Consider the following 7,318-nt stretch of genomic DNA (forward strand, 5'->3'; position numbering starts at 1 on the left):
ACCGCATTAGCGGAACGCCGGAATGTGAAGCACCGGTAAGCGGGGTCCTACTGTATTTCCGCTGCCCTTTCATACCCTGCACAGGCTCTTCTCATTCAGGGGCCCTTACCTCCCCCCCCTCCCCCTCCCCCTCCCCCTCTCTGTTCTGCTTAGTCTAGCCACTGTTCTGTCCTGGATAGAGCTCATACTCTCCAACTTCTTCTGGCTTGAGCTACAGCTTTGGAGAACAGCCCAACTCGCTGGCTGTTCCATAACAGCCACAAAAGCTCATAGGTAAGTTTCCCCCTTGGATCCTTACAAGACAGAAGGCAACACTAGCGAGGGTGGATTTGTAAGCAATGTTCACATACTCTTTATATTGCATTTTTAATGTTTTTTATTCTATGCTTGTTACTGTTTTTCACTTGTAAACCGCTGTGATGCTTTTAACGAAAAAGCGGTATACAAATATTCTTATAAATAAACGAACAAATGGTTGTTGTCTGTAAACACCCCTTGTTGCCTCTTTTCCTCTGTTCCATGTAATATTCTCTGGGCTCGATGTAGGCCACCTGGGGCATTGGGCTTGAGGAGCAACAGGCTGTGCTGGGGCAGGGCTCTTGCCACAAGCTGTCCATTTCAGATCTGGAATAAACAGTGCAAAACTGTTCATCATCCCTTGTAACGCTGGCAACACTGTTCTGCATAGCCTAGGAGTGGGGAGTCTCAGGCCTGGGAGGCTGAATGCAGCCCTCCATCCTTCTCTATCTAGCTGGAATGTGCCCCTGAACTCTAATTCCTCCTATATGTCTGGATGAAAGCTAGAGAGAGGTGCGTGAATGTGTGCAGAACCTCACCTCAGGCACAAAGGTAACATTTACCTGAGTTGCATTGCTCAGTTTTGCCTCTGGCCCCACCCACCACTGGTATGTGGCCCTCAGAAGGGAAGGTGGCGCTTGGGCTGAACAAGATTCCCTACCCCAGGCCAGTGTTGCAATAATATTCTTCTCCCCCATGGGGAAATTCATTCAACAGCATGAGCATCAACAGCACAAATGATGGTGATCTGATCCACTCATACATTCTCACGGATGACAGGGATAAATCATGGATGCAAATCATGCACTGTAGTCCTGAAATGAGCAACAAATGCAATGACAAGTTGAATCAAAGGAAAGGGAGCGCCAAAGATTCTGTTTGCCTTGAGCACCGTTTGGTTTAGGGCTTGCCCTGAGTATTCATGGTTTATTTTTCTGTTCATTGCATCTCAGTTTCTTGTGCACATGCACCCTCCTTTCCATCACTGCGCTCGACTGACTTCCTAACATTGACATCTAAGAATATACAGCAGCCTCTGAGGATGTACTTGTCAGTCTTCTAAAACTCTACCCTTTCCCCTCAAAGGACTTCTAAAAACACACCTGCTTCATCAATGGCTCTAACCACAAAAACCACATGAAACCCTTTGCTTACTGTACTGCCTTAATTGTTGCCACTGGACTGTAAATTCTCCAGGATATGCATTATATAGTTAACGTATTTGCTATCTTTTGTCATAGGCCATGTTACAAGTCTCATACTGTCTGTTTAGTGATTTGCACTACACACATAACTTTGATATCCGAATCCCTCACATCACGAAGTAAATCCGACAGGCAGTCTAAACACAGTCTTCAGTTCTTTCAGGGATTGTTCTGTCTTCCTTTGTTCTTCTTAGGGAAAGCTGGGCAGGAAAAAGAGTAAATATTCTTCCCTGATTCTAGACCTATTGAAGTAGTCAGTTATATAATATATTGAATCTGATGTCCAATTCATGTGCTCCCTTAGTGACCTGGTTACTGCCACAAAGTAACATTTAAATACCACCCTTATGTCTAGAAGCTCAGAGAGGTGCACATGTTATCTTCACAATAACCCTGTGAGGTAGGATATGCTGAGAGATAGTAACTGGCCCAAAGTCACCAAGTAAGTTTCACGGCTGAATGGGGATTCACAGAACTTAGTCCAGCAGTCTATTTTTAATTTTTTTATTTATAAATATATTTGTATACTGCTACTTCATTAAAAACATCAAAGTGGTTTACTACTAGTTAAAACCAACAACCATACAATAAAAACATTTAAAAATATAATAAAAACAAAGGTCAACTATTGTAAAAAGACATCTTCTTAATTGATTGCATAAGTCTGGTAGAACAGAAAGGTTTTCAGCAGGTGCTTAAAAGTTAAAACAGAAGGTGCCTGCTGAAACTCGTTGGCAGAGCATTCCAAACACTGAAGGCTCAATTTCATGTCAATGTTAAATGAGCCTTGCCAACTCACTAACCACTACCCCACACTGACTCTCACAAAAGCACATCGGTGTGGATGGGTTCCTTCCATACTTCAGAAGCAAAATATAGCTTAAGGCTATTCAGATGGTTGCTTGATTTAAAACATCCATTCAGTGAAGACCAATGCATGTTGAACTGAGACAGGCAAGGATTGAAAAATCTCCTTTTTTATGCCTTCAAAAGAGCAAAATCCTTTTCATGCAAGCAGTGTTGTATCCCCTTTGAAGTAAGCAAGATGAGAGTTTTTTTAAAAAAACAACAGCACCACAAATTAATATTTCCCTGATGAAGAGCTATTTCATCTCTCTATATTGGTGCTATCCTCCATTTTAAACAGCACCACATGCAACCTGCAACCATCTGATTCACCTAGACTGCAGTGGATCCCACATGGTGATGCAGCACCCAGCATGGGAAGCAGCCACACAATCCAGGTGATCCATGCACTGGATATTGACATATGTTACTGCCACAATGTGGAGCCCTGAATGCCTAGGAAAGTTTTTCATATGCTATCATTCCACCAAGATAATGCCTTGCCTTAAGCCCTAGAGCAGGGGAAGGGTGGCTTCAAGCTTCCAGGATCAACTTTGATGATGATGAAGGAATTTACTACCCATCCTTCACCAGCAGGTCCCAGTGTGGGTTACAATATAAAATTCAGCATTAAAAACAGTGAAAACAAATTACAGTCATAGGAAGAGGGTGGGAATTAGAATTCTGAGGTCCACTGAATGGAACCAGGTGCAAAATAGTGGCTCAATGGTGTAGGCCAGCTTTTCCCAACCGTTGGGTCCCCAGATGTTGCTAGACTTCCATTCCCATAATTCCTGATCATTGGCCATGCTGACTGGAGCTGATGAGAGTTTCAGTCCAGCAGTATCTGGGGGCCCAAAGGTTGGGAATAGTTGTAGACCATTGATCTTCAACTGATGGTTCAGGAAGATCCACTACCGGGTTGCAGCCTACCTAAGGTGGGTCACAACAGCAGCACTACTGCCATAAAATACATGGTAAAAAATTAAGAAATGGGTCTCCAAGTACATGTTTAGGTTAAAGATGGGTCCCAGGTCTGAAAAGGCTCAAGACTGCTGGTGTAGCCTATGGTTAGAATAATGAACAAGTTCTCTCTGTGCACATGCTTAGCTGGAGAATTTCTTTTCAGTTCCAAACTAAGCTCACAGTCCTTTGCACACAAAAATCTGCCCCATGTTTTCCTCCCAAGCTTTCTTAATTTCAGCAGCCTAATTTAGGGTGGGGGAAAGCCCCTTTGTTATTGCTAGTCAAACTCTTGCTGATCCACTGCAAATCACCCAGAGATATGCCAGTAGACACCTACCTACTTATCTGCCCACTTCTTCCCTAGAGAACCAGTAAATGGTGTCAAAGCAGGCATAAGCATGAAACTCTTCTCTTTGCCTTTATTTATTTTTATTTATTTATTTATTTAATTACATTTCTAGACCGCCCTATAGCAGAAAGCTCTCAGGGCGGTGTACAACAAATAAAATCACAATTAAAATATGAGCAAGTGTGGAAAAAAATATATATATAGTACAATTATAAAACATTAATAAAATTGCCATTGAGATTTAAATTAAGATCATATTAAGTTTAGAATGTTAAATTAAAATATTTAAAAATTTACAAAATTTAAAAAGCCTTTCTTGTACTTGACACCACTTTTGAAAGGCCATCTGCCAAAATCTGTAATTATAGTACTCTTTTTTCTAGGCAAGCCTAACTATGCAGGAGAAGGTTCTATCTAGGGTTGCCAAGTTCAGGGCCTGAGACTGATCCTGTATCTTTGGGAGAAAAGAAAGTCAGCCAAGTGCAGGTGTTCTTGCAACTCTGTAATGGGAAAAACCACAAGGTGGAATTCTCCTTTCCCCCTGCACAACTTTGAAAGATACAGAAGACCTCTTGGAGGCTGGGCCTGGCAACCAAGAGGTCTTCTGTATCTTTAAAAGCTGTGCAGGGGGAAGGGAGAATTCCGCCTTGTGGTTTTGCCCATTACAGGGTTGCAAGCACACCTGCGCTTGGCTGACTTTCTCTTCTCCTAAAGATACAGGATCAGTCTCAGACCCTGAACCTGGCAACCGTAGTTCCATCTGGCATTCCTAGATGCATTGTGCTTTTACATAAATAGCTTAGAGAAAGTACAGCTAAGCAAAGGAGCAGGTATGCAGTCTGGGGGTGCTTCTTGACCCAGCTCTGTCACTGAAGGCCCAGGTAATCTTGGTGGCTAGAAGTGCCTTTTATCAGCTGCATCTAATGAGACAACTATGACCATACCTGAACCAGAAGAGCTTGGCCACAGTAGTTCAGGCACTGGTGACTTCAAGACTGGATTACTAAAGTGCATTCTGTGTGGGACTTCCCTTGCAATTGACCTGGAAACAGCAGTTACTGCAGAATGCTGCAGCCAGATTGCTGACAGGAGTGAGACCCTGTCAGCATATAATACCTCTGCTCAGGGATCTGAGGCACTGGTTGCCGATTTGTTACTAGGCCAAGTTCAAGGTGTTACTATTGGAACAGCACAGCTTGGAACCAGTTTACTTATGGGACTGCCTGATCCCTATATGTGCCCACTTAAGTACTTCAATCTGCAGAACAAGCACAGCTATAGGTGCCATATAATACTCATTCTGCACTTGTAAGAAATCCTTAGTTTAATGTAGCAGCACTTATTCTTTGGAGCTCCCAACCTATTGACATTTGGCAGGTGCCTTCACTGTATTCTTTTCTGCACCTTCTTAAAGCTTTTCTGTTTAGGTAAGCCTATGCAGACACATATGTGTTGATATGTTTCAATCTTTTTAGTCTGCTGCTCTTTTAATTGTTTTTAGAATGTTTTAATTACTTTTTAACTGTGTTATTGATAATTCTGATTTTTTTTGTAAACCACTAAGAGTTTGGTTTTCTTTTACAGTCAAGTGGCATATACATTTTTTTAAATAAATAAATAAAATAAAGGATGAAAACCCCTTCCTAGCCTAATCTCTATGACCCAGGAGGGCAGTAATTAAAATACTGGAATCTACAGTGTCACAGGGTTCTTCATGGCAGATAGCATTAATAGATAGACCAGGTTTCTGCAGCTTGGCACCCTCCAGATTTTCTTGGGCCCCAACTCCCATGAGCCCCAGCTAGAATGGACAATGACCAGGGATACTGGGAGTGGTAGTCCCAGCAACCAGGCTGTGGAAGATTGATATAGGCACAATAGTAGCGAAGAGCAAATTGCTAGGGATTAAGGATAATTTATTCCTAGCCAGCTGTGTTTACAGTTTCTTGTCTTGTCGGGTGGCACAGCCACTGATTATACATGAGCAGATTATACATGAGGCCCTCAGCCTAGAACCACCAAAACTTTGTTGACTCATTATATGAGGTATGCTAGCCCATCAAGCAAGCATGAAAATATACATCAGAGAAACTGACCTCAGTGTTTCCATGGTGGTCCAATCTGGGGGCACTTCTGTAATGAATAACAAAAACAAATATGGTGTTGAATCAAAACCTGATAACAACTAGCCCCTCTCCAAGGGTGAAGACAGACATAATATAAAACAAACAAACCTACCACCATGTGTTCTCAGCACAATCTAGGCCCATCTGCAGAGGAAAACTGTCAGACTAGCCATAGCAGCCGATCAGTTTTGACCACTTATTCACTTTATTATTACCTACCACATCCACCTTCCGGCTAGAGAAAGCTGCCCACAGATGGGTGTCTGCAACAGAAGGAGGTTATGTGCTGCTTCCATTTTAACCACCTGACTATGGGGCACTTTGGTAACTTTCCCCAGATGGTGGAGAAGTAATTAAAGACAGTGGAACCAAATGAGAGAGCAGGAAAGGTCAGGGAAGGTAAGATTGCTTAAGCCATGGTTTGATTGGCTGGTAAGCTTGTCTATCAACACACCTGCAGAATGAGTCTCTTTGCTTGCTTGCTTGTTTGCATATATTCTGTCTTTCCTCCAAGTAGTTCAAGGTAGCATATATGGTTCTTCCCCTTCTCATCTTATCTTCACAATAGCCCTGTGAGGTAGGTTAGGCTGAGAGACAGTGACTGGCCCAATATTATCCAGTGAGGTCCATGGCTGATTGGGGATTTCAACCTGGTTCTCTCACCACTACACCAAGTTGGCTCTTTTTAAATGTTATATCTTTTTTATTATGTCTGTCTTCACCCTTAGGAGAGTTTAGAGAAGAGATTAGCATTAGGATGTGTCCATAATAATGGTAGGTGAATTACTTTCTTTGGCTTTTTCAATTTGTGATGCATCAGGGACTCCCATCATGCTTGACTTATAGATCAAGCAGATGACTTTATGGTCTGTCTTCAGATTTCTGTTGCAGCATTTTGACTGATTTGTTTCTGTGGAAAATAGAAAAGGGTATGCAAAATGTCATGTTATGCTGTTAAAAAAATCCAACATGCAGTAGAGCTTACATTTTGGGGAGGAAAGATGCAAACTAAAATATGTAAAACAGTCTCCTCCTCTTCCTAAACTGACTAAGGGCCAAACTACATATTATATTGCTGCCACAGACTGAAGGTATGTTCTGTCTTGCAAAATATCCTCAGGATGCAAAGAAGCTTGGTGAGGATTCTTAATCCTTCCCCTACCAGCACTTTGAAAACTCCCTCATCAGCTGCTTTCCTCTTCTTGAAGAATTCTACATCCATGTTTGTGAGATTTGTGAGGCCTGAAATCCCAGGAAATAATTCCGTTTTCAGGACAGACAGAAGATAAACAGCAGAAAATGTACAATTAAGAAATATCAACTTGATACTTGAAACAACATGTATCATAGCTAGGGTTGCCAGGTCTCTGGTTTTTGCCTGGAGACTCTGGATTTTTTGGGGTCTTCTCTGGGTCTCCTTGTGAGTCATCTCAATCTCCACATTCTCAGCTTTCAGGTTTTTAAAAATTAGGTTTCTAGGTGGTCTGGTTCAAGAGATATACACCAAAATGTCAGCCACCCCACCCCCC

The 7,318-nt window shown here is 42.2% G+C and overlaps 1 long non-coding RNA gene across 2 annotated transcripts; it reads right to left on the bottom strand.

Annotated features, from left to right (window-relative positions):
• Window positions 1–1,228: 1,228 nt before the first annotated feature.
• On the bottom strand, window positions 1,229–6,094 carry LOC133384286 (uncharacterized). 2 transcript variants are annotated; one of them, XR_009762481.1, is made up of 3 exons: window positions 6,009–6,094; window positions 5,760–5,796; window positions 1,229–1,702 (listed from the first exon to the last, which is right to left on the bottom strand). It is a non-coding gene; the product is annotated as an uncharacterized LOC133384286 (long non-coding RNA). The 2 variants fall into 2 exon arrangements; XR_009762482.1 differs by having other exon boundaries at window positions 5,902–6,094.
• Window positions 6,095–7,318: the final 1,224 nt, after the last annotated feature.

Source organism: Rhineura floridana, chromosome 4 (assembly GCF_030035675.1).
Source record: "Rhineura floridana isolate rRhiFlo1 chromosome 4, rRhiFlo1.hap2, whole genome shotgun sequence".
Taxonomy (NCBI): Eukaryota; Metazoa; Chordata; class Lepidosauria; order Squamata; family Rhineuridae; genus Rhineura; species Rhineura floridana.